General features: G+C 45.8%; 1 non-coding gene across 1 annotated transcript; it reads right to left on the bottom strand.

Moving 5' to 3' along the window:
- Positions 1-8,981: 8,981 nt before the first annotated feature.
- On the bottom strand, positions 8,982-9,056 carry Trnas-cga (transfer RNA serine (anticodon CGA)). Its single transcript has one exon. It is a non-coding gene; the product is annotated as a tRNA-Ser (tRNA).
- Between the last annotated feature and the right edge of the window lie 12,928 nt (positions 9,057-21,984).

Raw genomic sequence — 21,984 nt, 5'->3', positions numbered from 1 at the left:
GATGTAGATGTAGATGTATTAGAAACCAGGTTCCTAATTTTTACCACTTGCAGATTTTTGTAGTATTAAGTATTTTCCTAAGAATTACCATTCTTTGAATCTCATAGCAAAAACAACATCGAGCATTTTAGATAAGAAATTGGCACGGGAAAGGAATTCGTCGCAGGACGCATAAAACGAATCAGAAGACTGATGACTCAAAAAAAGGAAATCTTACTGTTAAGACTACAACTAATAAAATCTCAAAAGTGTCACAATTTAGGCAGCTCTGCCCTAGTAAAAAAATCTTGACTGGAGATGCTACAATAAAGAAATATTGTCACCTAATCCGAAAGTAACAAGCGACCGATACCCATTCATCAGTTGGTCTGAATTAGAATTGTTGATATTTTTAAAAATATTGGGAATACGATGTATCGATATTTAAAAAAGACAACATTACTAGTCCGCGATGTATCGAAAGAAACTTAGCGATATATCGAAGGAGAAAAAGAACCGCCTGATATTGTGGTATATTGCTGCTTTTAGAGTTGCGTGTTTAAGTATTAATTTATTATCAGGTGTTCTGCACATCAATAAGCTAGCATCCTGATTATCCCCCTTAGAGCGAGAACTGAAAGGAAAACGATGCACGTTCACACTTGGCTATAACCACATTGATAACAATGGTAGCTGCATGTACGTGGCACAATAAAAGATGTTCGATGGGTCCATCGTTCGCTTTTGTCACATACCGATTTGTCTCAAACACTTTATGTCAACTTCGCTGTTTTCTTCATTTCTGCAAACGCCAGCGACCTAGCTGTTGTAGTGTCAAAACTGCGTGGTGAAGCTAAACGCTGCAGTTTCTGTCGGTAGCACCGAGTGACGATTAGGTCAGCATCTCTCCTCACATTTATCTGCCAACCGCAAAGTCCAGTCTTGTCATTTAGATTTTTGGTCGTCAGTTTCACCAACTGTTTTTGGAGAATGTCGGTGTGAAAGAAATAGCATACTAGAGGCGTTAAAAATTAATTTTTAACGCAACTGGCGTGCAATTTCTTCACGTCGGAAATGTTGTTATTCCATTCACACCGCCACTCCCCAGTGTAATCGCACAGGTTCATTGTACCATATATACTGGCTTCATATAGTCAGAGAGATAGAATGAATCTGATGAAAGCTCAAAAGTCTCCTTCCCACAGTGGAGTAAAATTATTTTCTACTATAATTTCAAAAGAACAACTTCAAATATATACCAGAAATTGTGAAAAAAATATAATATGAAATAAAAATATCGGTACTCGGTATTGCCTTTTCGCTATCGATTTATAGATATATTGATCAAAAACGTATCGTCAATATATATATACACTACTGGCAGAATACAAGAAACTCCACCATTACATTACTGGCCATTAAAATTGCTACTGGCAGAATACGAGAAACTCCACCATTACATTACTGGCCATTAAAATTGCTACACCAAGAAGAAAAGCAGATGATAACGCGGCGGGGTCAGGGATTTTCTCTGGCTCGTGACGACTGGGTGTTGTGTCATGTCCTTACGTTAGTTAGGCTTACGTAGATCTAAGTTCTCGGGGACTGATGACCTCAGATGTTAAGTCCCATAGTGGTCAGAGCCAGATGATAACGGGTGTTCATTGCACAAATATACCAGAACTGACATGTGATTACATTTTCACGCAATTTGGGTGCATACATCCTGAGAAATCAGTACCGAGAACAACCACCTCTGGCCGTGATAACGGCCTCGATACGCCTGGGCATTGAGTCAAACAGAGCTCGGATGGCGTGTACAGGTACAGCTGCCCATGCAGCTTCAACACGGTACCACAGTCCATCGAGAGTAGTGACTGGCGTATTGTGACGAGCCAGTTGCTCGGCCACCATCGACCAGACGTTTTCAATTGGTGAGAGATCTGGAGAATGTGCTGGCCAGGGCAGCAGTCGAACATTTTCTGTATCTAGAAAGGCCCGTGCAGGACCTGCAACATGCGGTCGTGCATTATCCTGCTGAAATGTAGGGTTTCGCAAGGATCGAATCAAGGGTAGAGCCACGGGTCGTAACACATGTGAAATATAACGTCCACTGTTCAAAGTGCCGTCAATGCGAACAAGAGGTGACCGAGACGTGTAACCAATGGCACCCCATACCATCACGCCGGATGATACGCCAGTATGGCGATGACGAATACACGCTTCCAATGAGCGTCAACCGCGACGTCGCCAAACTCGGATGTGGCCATCGTGATGCTGTAAACAGCACCTGGATTCATCCGAAAAAATTACGTTTAGCCATTCGTGGACCCAGATTCGTCGTAGTGTACACCATCGCAGGCGCTCCAATCTGTGATGCAGCGTCAAGGGTAACCGCACCCATGGTCTCAGATCTGATAGTCCGTGCTGCTGCAAACGTCGTCGAACTGTTCGTGTAGACGGTTGTTGTCTTGCAAACGTCCCCATCCGTTGAGTCAGGGATCGAGACGTGGCTGCACGATCCGTTACAGCCGTGCGGATAAGATGCCTGTCATCTCGACTGCTAGTGATACGAGGCCGTTGGGATCCAGCACGGCGTTCCGTATTACCCTCCTGAACCCACCGATTCCATATTCTGCTAACAGTCATTGGATCTCGACCAACACCAGCACTAATGTCGCGATACGATAAACTGCAATCGCAATAGGTTACAATCCGACCTTTATCAAAGTCGGAAACGTGATGGTACGCATTTCTCCTCCTTACATGAGGCATCACAACAACGTTTCACCAGGCAACGCCGGTCAACTGCTGTCTGTGTATGAGAAATCGATTGGAAACTTTCCTCATGTGAGCACGTTGTAGGTGTCGCCAGCGGCGCCAACCTTGTGTGAATGCTCTGAAATGCTAATCATTTGCATATCGCAGCGTCTTCTTCCTGTCGGTTAAATTTCGCGTCTATAGCACGTCATCTTCGTGGTGTAGCAATTTTAATGCCCATAGGAGAAAATGGCTCTGAGCACTATGGGACTTAACTTCTGAGGTCATCAATCCCCCAGAACTTAGAACTGCTTTAACCTAACTAACCCAAGGACATCACACACATCCATGCCCGAGGCAGGATTCGAACCTGCGATCCTAGTGGTCGCGCGGTTCCAGACTGTAGGCCCTAGAACAGCTCTGCCACCCCGGCCGGCTATATAAGGAGAGGTACGTGTTTTGACTGGCGGTAGCATTACTGATTTTGAACAAAAAACTTTATGTGGACGTATGCCCTATTCCGAATGCTTTCTGAGATAGAACACTTTCAATGTACATTTCTATTTATTTTCTGTATTATTCATTGTCTTTGTTTACAAGATACTATAGTAATGTAGCGGAAGGTGAGACGAACATTTTGATACAGGCCGCTTGTGGTCTAGCAAGGCGGAAAACTACCTCAAACTGTCCTACAAAAAGCATCTAAGCTACAGCGAACCCGCATCGCGCGAGATTTTCAATATTCTTGCTATATCCCCACGTAAACTGTTAGTCCTAGACAAAAAATAAGCAGGACCTTTTTTTGTAGCAAATTTAGTTTACTTGTGTGACTGAGGACACGTTTTCGTCGTAGCGTGCGGTTTTCGTGTATTATAGAAAAACGTACAAAAGTGATATTAAACGTGTTCTATCTCGGAAACCATTTGCAAAAGGGCATATGTCCACATGAAGTTTTTTGTTCAGAATCACTAATACTATCGCGTCTGAAATCATGTACCTTTCCCCCTGACTCACCCTATATTCTGAAAAAAAAAATATCAGTATATTATCAGCACCCCTAGTCTGAATAAAATAACGTCTTGTACTGCCTGTATCGGGTACGGTGTAACCTCTCTGTCCAACAGCCAAAGAGAGTCGTCGCAGCAGGATTTTCCGGTTCTCGGAATACGTAACGGAGAAACCTAGAATTTCCAGGGTGGGAGTTTACTTGTTGAATGCCCCAGCTCCCCGCATAATCAGCGCCGCCTTCCCGAATGTCCGCTAACTTAGTGTCCGCGCTCTTTTGTTCGCGGCTCGCTGCTCCTCTGTTTCCGGCCCGGCTCCTCATTGGCTAGCGCCTCGCCCCTTTTCCCTGTGGCGCCATTTATCGCCGTCGCAACAAATGAACTACCTCTCGTCACGTGACCAGTCTTCCGGCACGCGAAGGTCAACCTGTTTCTCGCCAGAACCTACTGTTTTAGGGCGGATAAGCCATTTCCGACGATATCTCGTTCTTTCTCTGTTTCGGTAATAAAGCACATGATTCGAAAAATGGTGCAGGCTGATAAGTTTATTTTCGTGGTACAACTCTAATTTTTTCCCACTGTGAACAAGAGCCGGTTTAAGGGCCAAGATCGGTATTACACCATCGTATTTCTTTGTCAAAGTTGATAGATTTGACAGTGTAATGGTGGACTTCGTCGAATCTCGCCTTTCGTTAACGAAATACGATCAGATCTAGAGCCTCGCCGTAGATTTGAATATAAAAGACGTTCGTCTTCTGTTCACTGCTGTGTGAAACGTAACCGCTTGGAGCGCTGGCATCGCTACGGCTATTTGACGTGCCTGGAGTCTGTTAGTAAACGTGGCTACAAACTTGATGCGTCCCTTCGATTCTTTCTAATAACCTTGCTTCGACTGGGGTGGGGGTGAGCAAGAGGCACAGCGCATGCCATTAATCGTGTGCTGACGGGCTGGTGCAATATGCCGCAGGCGACTTCATATCCACAACCTCAGCTTCAGCCATGCCCCTATACATCTGGAAACAGCTTTTCAGTAGGCCGGAATAGAGGAGGTGGTCATACTCTACAATAAAATATTTTGTCTTAATTTTCCATTCTACTTTTTGTCTATTTTTGAACTCTGGATGCTGCAAGTTATAAGGCGATTCATTTGTTTCGCACCTTTTATTAATTTTGTAGTTGTTGGAATTCTATTGCTTAAATCACGCAAAAATAAAAAACAAGTTGTTACTGCCCATATAGTATACGAAAGACTTACTTACTTTCAAATATATTCCCTCCACTGTCTTATAAGTCGCTTCACACATTTCGGGAATTATTTTGGTTAATGTGCTCTATGGTATGTATTGTAAACTAGAGTAGCTCTCTCCTGTAGCAAGAAATGCCAATATCACGGTGAATCTGTGTGCTGCCCACATATATCATTTCTCAAGTGAGTAATCTGTTTTGTAACATAAGAAGCCACTTTACTGAGCAAATACTAAAATGCAACCACATCTGTTCGTAAGTAATTTACACTAGTGGCCATTAAAATTGCTACAACACGAAGATGACGTGCTACAGACGTGAAATTTAACGGACAGGAAGAAGATGCTGTGATAAGCAAACGATTAGCTTTTCAGAGCATTCACATAAGGTTGGCGCCGGTGGCGACACCTACAACGTGCTGACATGAAGAAAATTTCCAACCGATTTCTCGTACACAAACAGCAGTTGACCGGCGTTGCCTGGTGAAAAGTTGTTGTGTTGCCTCGTGGAAGGAGGATTGCGAAATAGCAGAAGTTGAGAGGAAGGGAAATTTTGTGGGTATTTGTTCACTTCCCAGAGCAGGCATTGGTCGGCGCTGGGAAGCGACGCATAATTAACGCGACTTGCGTTGCAATTGGCGTAAGTGATTTAGCTGGAGGGGAAACCGAGGCGAAGAGCGGACTGGGAGAAGTCCCCGTAGAGGTCTTCCGTTCCCAGCTTGCCTAGAGTGCGGACGTGGCGTTCTTTACTCAGCTTGCCTGAGAAAGAGTGAGCATCTCTGCAGTTTAGGACTTAGCAAAGGGAACGATTGAGCTTGGAGCTAGGAAGTTTTGGTTCACCAATGTACTGAGCAAGATAGCTAGGAGTGAATAGATGAGCGCAGCCTTGCAGCACCACGGGGCCGGCCGACGTCCACACGACGACGACGCCCCGCCACGGTGAATTCGGTGATATTGCGCCCGCTCCGGCCACTGATTAATTTGTTGGATCACGTCGGCAAAGTTTCCACGAGGGTTTCGTGGGCCGTGTATTGTAGAATTCTTCTCGCACTTCGCATTACGCGTAGGTCAGTCGATAGGAATTACTTTTGATTTATCGCGCTTTACTCCATGCAAACGCAATTTATTACCACTGCCTGTTAGGATCTGCCCCGGTAGCTGAGTGGTCAGCGTGACAGACTGTCAATCCTAAGGGTCCGGGTTCGATTCCTGGCTGGGTCGGAGATTTTCTCGGCTCAGGGACTGGGTGTTGTGTTGTTCTTATCACCATCATTTCATCCCCATCGACATGCAAATCGCCGAAGTGGCGTCAAATCGAAAGACTTGCACCAGGCGAACAGTCTACCTGACGGGAGGCCCTAGCCACGTGACATTTCCTTTGCCTGTTAGGAGAGTCATTTAATGTGATGACTGAAGGTTGTGAGTTAGAATAAATCTGTGCTAATCGACTGCATCTGTTTTCAATCAAGTAGTTGAAATCCCAAGTTACTTTCTTAATTAATTTTATGATCAACATTTGCATCTGGTGTTCAATAGCTGAAAATAACATCAATGTACACCCCTTTTTAATTAAAAGGGATCAATTCTGAACCAATTAATGTCAACACTGCCACCGAAGTCCAATCAGGAGTCACAGGGCCTTATTACTTTCTTTGCGTTATCCGAAATTGCGGCAGTTTTGCACTCTCCGTTGATCTGTTAGTCAATTACCTGGGGTGAACACACACCAAATCCAGATAAGTGACGGGTGGGGTGTTACAACGTCACCTAATTCTCGTAAATTCCAGGGAATGAGGCGATGAGCTGCGACATCCGGTTCAGATCTGGCGAGTTGGGGGGTCCAGCACATCAACTGGAAGTCGCCACTGTGTTCCTCGAACCATTCCATAACACTCATGGCCTTGTGACATGACGCATTATCTTGTTGAAAAATGCCATGGCGATGTGGCAACATTTTTGGAAAAAACGACGGTTTCTCTGTGGAGTACGTGATTGATTCTTTTCTAATTTTTTTTGTTTATTTATAGACACAATCACATGTTAATGACAGTCATAACCGGTTTCGGGCACATAATATCTTCAGATTAAGAAAATTTATACAAAAACGTAAAAATAAGTGCAATATTTAACCACGGTTATTAGTGCTCTAACTGAATTTACGGAATACATATAGTTCTCAGCCAAAAGGCGACATACACTGAACACAGGTTCATGCGTTCTCAAACTACCTATAAGTGGTTAGCACAGTGGACTCGAATTCGGGAGGACTACTGTTCAATCCCGCGTCCGGCCATCCTGATTTAGGTTTTCCGTGATTTCCCTGAATCGCTCCAGATAAATGCCGGGATGATTCCTTTGAAAGGGCACGGCCGACCTCCTTCCCCGTCCATCCCTAAACCGATGAGACCGATGACCTCGCAGTTTGGTCTCCTTCCCCAAAACAATCCAACCCAAAGTAGCTATAAAGTGTAAAACACCGGTCTTATATACACTCCTGGAAATGGAAAAAAGAACACATTGACACCGGTGTGTCAGACCCACCATACTTGCTCCGGACACTGCGAGAGGGCTGTACAAGCAATGATCACACGCACGGCACAGCGGACACACCAGGAACCGCGGTGTTGGCCGTCGAATGGCGCTAGCTGCGCAGCATTTGTGCACCGCCGCCGTCAGTGTCAGCCAGTTTGCCGTGGCATACGGAGCTCCATCGCAGTCTTTAACACTGGTAGCATGCCGCGACAGCGTGGACGTGAACCGTATGTGCAGTTGACGGACTTTGAGCGAGGGCGTATAGTGGGCATGCGGGAGGCCGGGTGGACGTACCGCCGAATTGCTCAACACGTGGGGCGTGAGGTCTCCACAGTACATCGATGTTGTCGCCAGTGGTCGGCGGAAGGTGCACGTGCCCGTCGACCTGGGACCGGACCGCAGCGACGCACGGATGCACGCCAAGACCGTAGGATCCTACGCAGTGCCGTAGGGGACCGCACCGCCACTTCCCAGCAAATTAGGGACACTGTTGCTCCTGGGGTATCGGCGAGGACCATTCGCAACCGTCTCCATGAAGCTGGGCTACGGTCCCGCACACCGTTAAGCCGTCTTCTGCTCACGCCCCAACATCGTGCAGCCCGCCTCCAGTGGTGTCGCGACAGGCGTGAATGGAGGGACGAATGGAGACGTGTCGTCTTCAGCGATGAGAGTCGCTTCTGCCTTGGTGCCAATGATGGTCGTATGTGTGTTTGGCGCCGTGCAGGTGAGCGCCACAATCAGGACTGCATACGACCGAGGCACACAGGGCCAACACCCGGCATCATGGTGTGGGGAGCGATCTCCTACACTGGCCGTACACCACTGGTGATCGTCAAGGGGACGCTGAATAGTGCACGGTACATCCAAACCGTCATCGAACCCGTCGTTCTACCATTCCTAGACCGGCAAGGGAACTTGCTGTTCCAACAGGACAATGCACGTCCGCATGTATCCCGTGCCACCCAACGTGCTCTAGAAGGTGTAAGTCAACTACCCTGGCCAGCAAGATCTCCGGATCTGTCCCCCATTGAGCATGTTTGGGACTGGATGAAGCGTCGTCTCACGCGGTCTGCACGTCCAGCACGAACGTTGGTCCAACTGAGGCGCCAGGTGGAAATGGCATGGCAAGCCGTTCCACAGGACTACATCCAGCATCTCTACGATCGTCTCCATGGGAGAATAGCGGCCTGCATTGCTGCGAAAGGTGGATATACACTGTACTAGTGCCGACATTGTGCATGCTCTGTTGCCTGTGTCTATGTGCCTGTGGTTCTGTCAGTGTGATCATGTGATGTATCTGACCCCAGGAATGTGTCAATAAAGTTTCCCCTTCCTGGGACAATGAATTCACGGTGTTCTTATTTCAATTTCCAGGAGTGTAGATATAAAAAATTCCAGAATGAGATTTTCACTCTGCAACGGAGTGTGCGCTGATACGAAACTTCCTGGCAGATTAAAACTGTGTGCCGGACCGAGACTCGAACTCGGGACCTTTGCCTTTCGCGGGCAAGTGCTCTACCAACTGAGCTATCCAGGCGCGACTCACGCCCCGTCCTCACAGCTTTACTTCTGCCAGTACCTCGTCTCCTACCTTCCAAACTTTACAGAAGCTCTCCTGCGAACCTTGCAGAACTAGCACTCCTGAAAGAAAGGAGTGCCCGCGAAAGGCAAATGTCCCGAGTTCGAGTCTCGGTCCGGCACACAGTTTTAATCTGCCAGGAAGTTTCACATAAAAAATTGTTAGATTTTGTTCACCATGTTTGCGCTAGATGCACGCGTCCTCTATAAGATAGTCTTAATTTTTCAAAAGGCTAAAATATACAGATTTACTGTTAATATTTAGGTTCAGCAGAGCACTGCACTCGTCGTCCTGCCCGTGTCGTTCCTGCCGTATTAATGGACAACGGCTTCAACAGGCAGTAGCCGGAAATACAGCGCCATCGGGCGTCAGATGGTTCAAATGGCTCTCAGCACTATGGGACTTAACAGCTGAGGTCATCAGTTCCCTAGAACTTAGAACTACTTAAGCGCCTAGAACTGCTCGGGCGTCAGAAGTACACTCTCCAACTGCTACTACTATTTCCATCTATAGCAATGTTTTCTCCTTGTTCTGAAATGTTATTTTACTGATTTAACGATGTGGTCTGTAATATTAAATTGTATGTACATGTGACCTAAATATTAATAGTAAATGACCTTTGGTTTCATTTTATGCCAGAAAGTAGCTAAGATTTTTAAACCATTCTAGGTTGGAGGCCCTTAAAACCAATAACACATTGTCGTATAAATTAAGGAATGGTTCAAAATAGGAGGCAAGTTAACATGATACGTTGAAAAAATGGCTTCGCGTAACACCTTAAGGGGGGTAGGACGTCAAACGGGCCGACTGGGAGCAGGAGAGGCACCACAGGACATTTTAATTTCCAGCATCTACACTTTTACAAATGAATTCATAAAACTTTGTCTGCATGACCAGGAAGGATTCTGGATTCACGGTCATAGCAGTGGAAGTTCAAAAATATAACAATATATATTTTTTTACATGTGAAATGTCATCATTTTTTCACTTACTATTGGCTGCATTCGTTGCTATAGGTACACTCTTCTTCATAAGTAAGGGAGATTCTTCGATGAATTTTGCACAGCATACAAACCATACTTACAGGTGTATGAAACTCTACAATTTTCCAAACCTATTAAAAACTGTGCTAGAAATTGAGATAATTAACCATAAAATATGAGTTTGTTTCTAAACATGAAGTTTAAAATGTAACAGCTCATTCATTTTTTCATTAATTAAATAAATTCTAGAGTTTCATGCACCTGTAAGTATTTTTTGTATGCTGTGCAAAATTCATCGAAGAATCTCTCTTACTTGTGAAGAAAAGTGTACCTATAGCAACAAATGCAGCCAATAGTAAGTGAAAAAAATCATGAAATTTCATACGTAAAAAAATTTATTTTGTTATACTTCTGAACTTCCATTGCTATGAGTTTGAATCCTGAATCCTTCCTGGTCGTGTTGACAAAGTTCTATGAATTTATTTGTAAAAGTATAGACAGTGGAAACTAAAGTGACCTGTGATGCCTCTCCTGCTCCAAGTCGGCCCGTTTGACGTCCTACCCCGTTAAATAGCTTTTTCCGCTATTCTTTGTGTGCGAGCAGTTTCGGTCAAAGACAATTATGCGGCGTCAGTTGCAAAGACGTCATAGATACAGAAAAGCATGAAATGAAAATGTTTGTAAATTGTGGTAAAAATAATATAAATACTTTCAGATTTTCCTTAACAAACACGCTCAGCGGTTGGTGCAGGTTTGAAATAAATCCAGAACGAAATGTAGGAGTGTAGAATGCATGGTCCCCGATATTCCTCGTCTGCCTGGTGATGGTTTTGTTGGCGATTCTTCCATAAGGTTCGAATGGCTCTGAGCTCTACGGGACTTAACATCTGAGGTCATCAGTCCCCTAGACTTAGAAATACTTACACGTAACTAACCTAAGGACATCGCACACATCCACGCCCGAGTAAGGATTCGAACCTGCGATCGTAGCGGTCGCGCGGTTCCGGACTGAAGCGCCTAGAACCGCTCGGCCACAGCGGCCGGCCTCCCATAAGGGTTAGAGTAGCACGCTCATGCCATATCCCCCCGTGCTGGCACATCTAGTCTTATTGATTTTTTTTATTTTTTATTTTTACTTTGGATAAGAATAAAGCTTGCATAGTTGAAACACTCGAGGAGTTATCAATGAAATGGCAGCAGTTGCCGAGAGTTTCTGGACACGCGATGTTGCCCTGTTGCTCGTGGAGCAGAGTCGTTTGTGGCAATGCACGCGAGACTGGGGGTGGGGGTGGGGGACTTATGAATCAACAAACAAGACGGCGCCTAGGATCTGAGCAGGAAAGGGGAGGGTACAGGAGGAATTTGTTTCGTGGGACGGGTGGAGGACATGAAGCAAAAAATTCGCATACAATGCAATTCAGAACCGTAGAGCAACTGTAATTCTCTGTCATTGAACATGTTAATGCTAACGCTTTGCTGTTGTTGTTGTTGTTGTTGTTGTTGTTGTTGTGGTCTTCAGTCCTGAGACTGGTTTGATGCTGCTCTCCATGCTACTCTATCCTGTGCAAGCTTTTTCATCCCCCAGTACCTACTGCAACCTGCATACTTCTGAATCTGCTTAGTGTATTCATCTCTTGGTCTCCCTCTACGATTTTTACCCTCCACGCTGCCCTCCACAATACCAAACTGGTGAACCCTTGATGCCTCAGAACATGTCCTACCAACCGATCCCTTCTTCTAGTCAAGTTGTGCCACAAACTCCTCTTCTCCCCAATTCTATTAAATACCTCCTCATTAGTTGTGTGATCTACCCATCTAATCTTCAGCATTCTTCTGTAGCACCACATTTCGATTTCGAAAGCTTCTATTCTCTTCTTGTCCAAAGTATCTATCGTCCATGTTTCACTTCCATACATCGCTACACTCCATACAAATACTTTCAGAAATGACTTTCTGACACTTAAATCTATACTCGATGTTAACAAATTTCTCTTCTTCAGAAACGCTTTCCTTGCCATTGCCAGTCTACATTTTATATCCTCTCTACTTCGACCATCATCAGTTATTTTGCTCCACAAATAGCATAAGTCCTTTACTACTTTGTCTCATTTCCTAACCTAATTCTTCATCATCGCCTGATATAATTCGACAACATTCCATTATCCTCGTTTTGCTTGATGTTCATCTTACGAGGGCCGTTCAGAAAGTAACCTCCGGGTGATTTAAAAAAGTACACCAAGTTAAATAAAAATATTTTAATATATACATCTTACAACTACATCTTTGCACTATTTTTCTACATAGTCTCCATAGTGATTGAGGCACTTATCGTATCTCTTCACTAGCTTTGAAATTCCTTCTGCATAAAAATCACCCGCTTGTGCCTGGAGCCAGCCTGTGACCGCATCTTTGAGCTCTTCGTCGTCATCAAACCGCTGTGACCCGAGCCATTTCTTCAAATGCATGAAGAGGTGATAATCACTTGGCGCCAGGTCTGGGCTGTAAGGTGGATGGTTGATAACGTCCCACTTGAAGGACTCAAGAAGGGCCGTTGTTCTGCGAGCAGAGTGAGGACGGGCGTTATCGTGCAAAAAAACGATACCGGAAGTCAGCATACCACGGCGTTTGTTCTGTATAGCCCGTCGTAACTTTTTTATTGTTTCACAGTACACGTCTTGATTAATGGTCGTACCACGTTCCATGAATTCAACTAACAACACCCCTTTGGCATCCCAAAACACCTTTGCCATCAGTTTTCTGGCAGAAAAATCTTGCGAGGCTTTTCTTGGTTTGGTAGGCGAATTTGAATGTGCCCACATCTTTGATTGTTCTTTTGTCTCAGGGTTCACGTACTTAATCCAGGTTTCGTCACCGGTCACGATTCTGTTTAACAATGGTTCTCCTTCGTCCTTATAATGTGACAGAAAGTCTAATGCAGAGGCCATTCTTTGAGTTTTGTGGTGGTCGGTAAGAATTTTGCGCACCCATTGTGCACAGAACTTACGGTAACCCAATCACGGACAACCCCTTCACTCTTAACTCTTGGTCCGTACACGGCACAAAGCTCATGATGAATAGCTGCTGCAGAATATCCTTTGGCTGTAAGAAACCTTATGACAGCACGCACTTCACATTTGGGGGTTTTCTATTGCAGCACACATTTGAAACTGCCACAAAAACTAAACTAGCGTAGGTACGACGTTCACTCGACCACGGCTTGATGCCGACTGACCTGTTGAGTGCGTGAACGCACAGATGGCGTCGCTACTCCCCCCACAACCCGCACTGTGACCAATCGGAGGTTACTTTCTGAACCGCCCTCGTATATGCTCCTTTCAGGACACTGTCCATTCCGTTCAGTTGCTCTTCTAGGTCTTTTGCTGTCTCTGACAGAATTACAATGTCGTCGGCAAACCTCAAAGTTTTTATTTCTTCTCCATTAATTTTAGTTCCTACTCCAACTTTTTCTTTTGCTTCCTTTACTGCTTGCTCAATATACATACTGAATAACATCGGGGAGAGGCTACAACCCTATCTGAGTCCCTTCTCAACAACTCTTTCATGCCCCTCGACTCTTATAACTGCCATCTGGTTTCTGTAGAACTTGTAAATAGCGTTTCGCTCCCTGTATTTGACACCTGCCACCGAGAGGTAAAACATTTGCTGCTTACAGCATGTCCACTGTTCACGCAGTCTGACTTTAGCGTCAAGCCTGATGCTTAATTTATTATTACTTCTTTACCTCTATTCACAACGTGCACCTTAAGACACAAAAAATACGCACGAATTATCCCAAAGGGACACAAATCGTTATACGCAATGTACGTGTACAGATAAACAAATGATTATAATTTTAGGAAAATTTGGTGATTTATTCAAGAGAAAGAGCGTCAAAAACTAACCAACCCAATAACGCATTGTTCCACGTCTGGCAGTTATTCAGCTTAGCGTCGACTGATAGAGTTTTTGGATATTCCTCTGAGGATATCGCGTCAGATTCTGTCCAACTAGCACGTTAGACCGTGAAAATCCCGAGCTGGTTGGTGCCTATAATACTCTAAACGTTCTGAACTGGGGAGAGATCCGGCGAGGTTGCTGGCCAGGTGAGGGTTCTACATCTACATCTATCTACATTTATACTCCGCAAGCCACCCAACGGTGTGTGGCGGAGGGCACTTTACGCGCCACTGTCATTACCTGCCTTTCCTGTTCCAGTCGCGTATGGTTCGCGGGAAGAACGACTGCCGGAAAGCCTCCGTGCGCGCTCGAATCTCTCTAATTTTACAGTCGTGATCTCCTCGGGAGGTATAAGTAGGGGGAAGCAATATATTCGTAACCTCATCCAGAAACGCACCCTCTCGAGACCTGGACAGCAAGCTACACCGCGATGCAGAGCGCCTCTCTTGCAGAGTCTGCCACTCGAGTTTGCTAAACATCTTCGTAACGCTATCACGCTTACCAAATAACCCTGTGACGAAACGCGCCGCTCTTCTTTGGATCTTCTCTGTGTCCTCCGTCAACCCGATCTGGTACGGATCCCACGCTGATGAGCAATACTCAAGTATAGGCCGAACGAGTGTTTTGTAAGCCACCTCCTTTGTTGATGGACTACATTTTCTAAGGACTCTCCCAATGAATCTCAACCTGGTACCCGACTTTCCAACAATTAATTTTATATGATCATTCCACTTCAGATCGTTCAGCACGCATACTCCCAGATATTTTACAGAAGTAACTGCTACCAGTGTTTGTTCCGCTATCATATAATCATACAATAAAGGATCCTTCTTTCTATGTATTCGCAATACATTACATTTGTCTATGTTAAGGGTTAGTGCCTATCCGCTGCAGATCTTCCTGCATTTTGCTGCAATTTTGTAATGCTGCAACTTCTCTATATACTACAGCATCATCCGCGAAAAGCCGCAGGGAACTTCCGACAGCATCCACTAGGTCATTTATATATATTGTGAGAAGCAACGGTCCCATAACAGTCCCCTGTGGCACGCCAGAGGTTACTTTAACGTCTGCAGACGTCTCTCCATTGAGAACAACATGCTGTGTCCTGTTTGCTAAAAACTCTTCAATCCAGCCACACAGCTGGTCTGATATTCCGTAGGCTCTTACTTTGTTTATCAGGCGACAGTGCGGAACTGTATCGAACGCCTTCCGGAAGTCAAGGAAAATAGCATCTACCTGGGAGCCTGTATCTAATATTTTCTGGGTCTCATGAACAAATAAAGCGAGTTGGGTCTCACACGAACGCTGTTTCCGGAATCCATGTTGATTCCTACATAGTAGATTCTGGGTTTCCAAAAACGACATGATACTCGAGCAAAAAACATGTTCTAAAATTCTACAAGAGATCGACGTCAGAGATATAGGTTTGGCAAGCACTAAGACAAGCAGGAGAAACTCTCGTCGTATGCGGGTGGGCGTTATCTTGTTGGAATGTAAGCCCAGAATGGCTTGTCATGAAGGACAACCAAACGGGTCGCAGAATACCGTCAACGTGCAGCTGTGCTGTTAGGGTGCCGCAAATGACTACCCTAGCGAGTGACCGTCACTCCCGGTTGTTGGGCAACAGTCAGGTTGGTGTCACACCAGTGTCTGGGCTGTGCCTCGACACGACTTACCTGGTCATCGGGGCTCAGTGTGAAGAGGGAATCACCACTGAACGCAGTTCTACCCCAGTCAATGAGATCGTTGCCAAGTGTACCCGACACTACAGCAAACAGGCTTGTTGCTGTACAGAGGTCGATGGCAGTCAGGGTAAAGGGCGACGTGAGCTCAGCTCTCTGTCAGCCACCTGTTAATGATCCCTCAAGTGGTGATGATTCGTTTGTGGGGGCGCTCAACTGCACAGTCATCACTGCCTGTACATAGTCCCAATTTTTACACAGTGCAATTTTTACACAGTGCAATTTTTACACAGTCCAATTTTTACACAGTCCAATCTGGCCACTGTCACGAATGAAGATGATGATGAAATGATGAGGACAACACAAACACCCAGTCCCTAGGGAGAGAAAATCCCCATCCCAGCTGGGAACGAACCCCTGACCCCATGATCCAGAAGCAGCAACTCTCACCACTAAACCAGGAGCTGTGCACAGGTTCGTGTAGTGACTGACGCACCAGCTGCACGTCGAACAGATGATGATGATGATGATGATGATGACGAATCCCAGGCTCTGAGTGCCTCTCTGACCACTGCTCGGGCCTCATGTTCTGTCATTTCTCTTGGTCAACTGTTTCCTTCTTGAGGTTGTGTTCGGCCATGGATCATCTGTTCCTGTCAACATCGTCGATTAGTGGCAGGGCTCCTATTCAGATGTGAGCGATTTGCCGATTGCTTGAAACAGCTTCTTTTCGACCAAGTACTCGTGTGAAACGCTGACATGCCCATACATTGTCTGCGGGTGTAATTACTGTCCAACTGAGTACACGGAAAGAAACTCGAAAATTCTTTATACACTGGTATCGACATGTCTCCTGTTCGCTATACTTGCTAGCTGCGTCGTCAAATTAAGCTGCAGTATCCCACGTTCGTCCATCGGCCGCCAAAGTTTACAAATTTGCATTTTCCGTTGATACCTGTATCAACAGAATTTCAATTTGTCATCGATTTGCATAACTACTTTCTCGTGTCTCTTTCCGTTTTCCAAGGATGTATTTTGGAGATCGTATCTACATATACTACTGAAGGTACACTACGTGATCAAAAGTATCCGGACACCCCCAAAAACATACGTTTTTCATATTAGGTGCATTATGCTGCCACCTTCGGTTAGGTACTCCATATCAGGCACCTCATTAGTCATTAGACATCGTTAGAGACCAAAATGCGGCTCTGCGGAACTCACAGACTTAGAACGTGGTCAGGTGATGGGGTGTCACCTTTGTGATACGCCTGTACCTGAGATTTCTTCACTCCTAGATATCCCTAGGTCCACTCCGATGTGATAGTGAAGTGGAAACGTGAAGGGACATGTACAGCACAAAAGCGTACGGGCCGACCTCGTCTGTTGGCTGACAAGAGACCGCCGACGGTTGAAGAGGGTTGTAATGTGTAATAGGCAGACATCTATCCAGAGCATCACACAGGAATTCCAAACTGCATCAGGATCCAGTGCAAGTACTACGACACATAGGCGGGAGGTGAGAAAACTGGGATTTCACGGTCGAGCGGCTGCTCTTAAGCCACACATCACTCAGGTAAAAGCCAAACGATGTTTCGATTGGTGCGAGTAGCGTAAACATTGGACGACTGAACAGTGGAAAAACGTTGTGCGGAGTGACGAATCACGGTACACAGTGTGGCGATCCGATGGCAGGGTGTGGGCATGGCGAATCCCCGGTGAACGTCTGCGTGTGTAGTGCCAACAGTAAAATTCGGAGGCGGTGGTCTTATAGTGTGGTCGAGTTTCTCATGGATAGGGCTTACACTACTTGTCGTTTTGCGTGGCACTATCACAGCACAGGCCTACATTGATGTTTTAAGCACCTTCTTGCTTCCAACTGTTGAAGAGCAATTCGGGGATGGCGACTGCATTTTTCAACACGATCGAGCACCTGTTCATAATGCACGGCCTGTGACGGAGTGGTTACACGGCAATAACATCCCTGTAATGGACTGGCCTGCACAGAGTCCTGACCTGAATGCTATGGAACACCTTTGGGATCTTTTGGAACGCCGACTTCGTGCCAGGCGTCACCGACCGACATCGATACCTCTCCTCATTACAGCACTCCGTGAAGAATGGGCTGCCATTCCCCACGAAACCTTCCAGCACCTGATTGAACGTATGCCTGCGAGGGTGGAAGCTGTCATCAAGACTAAGGGTGCGCCAACACCATATTGAATTCCAGCAATACCGATGGAGGGCGCCACAAACTCGTAAGTCATTTTCAGCCATGTGTCCGGATACTTTTGATCACATAGTGTACCTCCAAATTATATCACTGTACGACGGACAGTTCAGGAGATATGACCTTGTAACTGCTGTTGTGCTTGAAAGACTAGCTTCCCTTAAAGTGGGCCCATTCGATTCTTTAAAGTGTCGCAGGTACGAGTTACTGGTTCAGTAATATAATGAGAAGTGCTGCAATAGTCGGCATAAGCAATTAGAAAATGAAAAGATTGCGACCTAATTTTTTCATTGGGAGATAGCGATGGTGGAGAAATTATTGGATCAGGATATTGGTGCGGAGATTGCATTCCGATATTTGACTTTGGAGAGAACCTTTGTCCAGTTCCTGGCTGTGGGTCAGCGTACAAAATGCGAGGTTACACTGATGAGTCAATACTCAATGCTGCCTAGTGTCGTTGTGGTCACGTGACGGTATAAGGAAAGTATGTAACCGCAAAAAGACTAACTGGGAATCATCCAGCGACACTGTGGGCCGCAAATGTGGAAATACAACAAGTTAAGGGGCTCCGGAACGCCCTATACTCAATCACTGCTAGGTCCCAACTAACTGCTGGCGCGTTCCAACTGACTTGCAGATCCCAAAAATGGTTCGAATGGTTCTGAGCACTATGGGACTCAACTTCTGAGGTCTACTTAAACCTAACTAACGTAAGGACATCACACACATCCATGCCCGAGGCAGGATTCGAACCTCCGACCATAGTGTTCTCGCGGTTCCAGACTGTAGCGCCTACAACCGCACGGCCACTCCGGCCGGCTTGCAGATCCCAACTAACTCCGAACACACGACAACCGCCAAGTAATAGCAATCAGCAAAGATAATACGTCAGGGCTCATATCGATAAGCGCCGCTGCTGCCGCTCACGGGCAGTCAAGGTGGTAACTCGGTGGCACCAGTAATCGAAATTAACATAACGAGGTGGTAGTACAGTAAAAGCAGGATGTCAAACGAGATATGGCACGAACACGAGCCACGTACGGCTCGTAGAGCCAAGCAGCGTCAGAAGCGCGGAAGACCTGCGTAGAGCCGGCAGGAGTGGCCGTGCGGTTCTAGGCGCTACAATCTGGAACCGGGCGACCGCCACGGTCACAGGTCCGAATCCTGCCTCGGGCATGGATGTGTGTGATGTCCTTAGGTTAGTTAGGTTTAAGTAGTTCTAAGTTCTAGGGGACTGATGACCTCAGAAGTTAAGTCACATAGTGCTCAGAGCCATTTGAACCATTTTGAACCTGCGTAGCATCGACAAGGACAGAAGAAAGGTGGCGTTCAGACGAACGAGCGGATCTCTCTCTACAGCGGTTTCCAGTCCGCAGCGCCATTCTCTGGCCCCATCTGCCCTCTCGCAGAGCACTGCCGAACTGCTATCCGACTCTGGCTGTAATGAAACTGCGCAAGTCTTTTCATTAAGCAGTCGGAGCTGAGCGCGGCCTCTGCCTATCCCTCCCTCCCCCCCCCCTCTCTCTCTCCCTCCCTCCCCCATCCCTCACTCCCTCCCTCCCCCTCCCTCTCTACTAGTAGTATATTGCGCCAGTCGGAGCGAATGTCTGTCTTCTCTGGCGTTGGTACTCGTCTCTTCTCCAGAAAGACTTGCTGAATCTGTCTGAAATATAGGTGGGCCAGAGGACTATCGCATATGTGTCTATTTTTTTTCTTTGTATACCTTATTTCTTTGAAATAACCTTACAGGTCGGGCAACCACAGTTAAAGAGCGTACAATTTAAATCAAAGATGGTAAAATAGCCTGTATTAGACTGTGTAAAAGTTCAAATCCACAATAGCTCTTTATTATTATTATTATTATTATTATTAATATATTATTATTTTCGATTGTTCCCATTTAAGAGAGCGTTTGAACTTGAATTCCTTTATGATCATTGTTTATGTTTTTTCTGGGCCCAAATTTTCTTCATGTGTTCACTGTGTTGTTTCTTTCGCTCCGCTGTGCATTTGCATCCTGGTCTCCTCTGTGTTGTGGTGTCAAATTTATGTTTTTTGATGATGCTCCTGAATTCAGTTCTATTTTTTGCATCGTTTACTGTTATGTGTGCTTGTCTGAGGTCCTCTTCAACTTCTTTTATCCATTTTGTTTTTCCCCTGCCTGACTTGATGACTTTAAGAATTCGCTTTTAAATTCTGTTTTCATTCATCCTGTGGATATGTCTGTAGAACTGCATTCTTCTTTTCTTTATTGTATCCGTAATCTTGTCTGTGTATTTATATAATTCTGATGTTGGTCTCTTCTTCCAGATTCCTTGCTCTTGTATCGGGTCAAAAATTTTCCTGAGTATTTTCCTTTTTTGTTTCTTTATTTCTTTGATTTTAGTTTTCCCACCTATTTGTGTTGTTTCAGATGCATACAGTGCCTCTGGAAGTACGACAGTGTTGTAGTGCCTCAATTTTGCGTTAGTGGATATGGACTTTTTGTTATAATAGTTCCACGTGAGTTTATATGCTTTCTGTAGTTTTTTTATTCTTTCCTCATTGGCCTTTAGGTTGATCCCTGATGGCTGGAAGATTTCTCCCAGGTAGTTATTATTATTATTATTATTATTATTATTATTATTATTACTATTACACTACTGTCCATTAAAATTCCTACACCACGAAGATGACGTGCTACACACGCGAAATGCAACCGACAGGAAGAAGATGCTGTGATATGCAAATGATTAGCTTTTCACAGCATTCACACAAGGTTGGCGCCGGTGGCGACACCTGCAACGTGCTGACATGAGGAAAGTTTCCAACCGATTACTCATACACAAACAGCAGTTGACCAGTGTTGCCTGGTGAAACGTTGTTGTGGTGCCTCGTGTAAGGACGACTTTCATAAAGGTCGAATTGTAGCCTATCGCGATTGCGTTTTATCGTATCGCGACACTGCTGCTCGCGTTGGTCGAGATCCAATGACTGTTAGCAGAATATAGAATCGATGGGTTCAGGAGAGTAATACGGAACGCCGTGCTGGATCCCAACGGCCTCGTATCACTAGCAGTCGAGATGACAGGCATCTTATCCACATGGCTGTAACGGATCGTGCAGCCACGTCTCGATCCCTGAGTCAACAGATGGGGACGTTTGCAAGAGAACAACCATCTGCACGTTTGCAGCAGCACGGACTATCAGCTCGGAGACCGTGGCTGCGGTTACCCTTGACGCTGCACCACAGACAGGAGCGCCTGCGATGGTGTTCTCAACGACGAACCTGGGAGCTCGAATGGCAAAACGTCATTTTTTCGGACGAACCCAGGTTCTGTTTACAGCTTCATGATGGTTGCATCCGTGTTTGGCGACATCGCGCTGAACGCACATTGGAAGCGTGTATTCGTCATCGCCATACTGGAGTATCCCTCGGCGTGATGGTATGGGGAGCCAATGGTTAGACGTCTCGGTCACCTCTTGTTCGCATTGACGGCCCTTTGAACAGTGGACGTTACATTTCAGATGTGTTACGACCCGTGGCTCTACCCTTCATTCGATCCCTGCGAAACCCTACATTTCAGCAGGATAATGCACGACCGCATGTTGGAGGTCCTGTACGGGCCTTTCTGGATACAGAAAATGTTCGACTGCTGCCCTCGCCAGCACATTCTCCAGATCTCTCACCAATTGAAAACGTCTGGTGAATGGTGGCCGAGCAACCGGCTCGTCACAATACGCCAGTCACTGCTCTTGATAAACTGTGGTATCGTGTTGAAGCTGCACGGGCAGCTGTACCTGTACAAGCCATCCGAGCTCTGTTTGACTCAATGCCCAGGCGTATCGAGGCCGTTATTGCGGCCAGAGGTGGTTGTTCTTGGTACTGATTTCTCAGGGTCTATGCGCCCAAATTGCGTGAAAATGTAATCGCATGTCAGTTCTAGTATAATATATTTGTCCAATGAATACGCGTTTATCATCTGCATTTCTTGTTGGTGTAGCAATTTCAATGGCCAGCAGTGTATTTGAAGTGGCAAAGCTCTCAGAGT

Source organism: Schistocerca serialis, chromosome 11 (genome assembly GCF_023864345.2).
Source record: "Schistocerca serialis cubense isolate TAMUIC-IGC-003099 chromosome 11, iqSchSeri2.2, whole genome shotgun sequence".
NCBI classification, from domain to species: domain Eukaryota; kingdom Metazoa; phylum Arthropoda; class Insecta; order Orthoptera; family Acrididae; genus Schistocerca; species Schistocerca serialis.
This window is presented reverse-complemented; position numbering and strand designations above follow the sequence as displayed.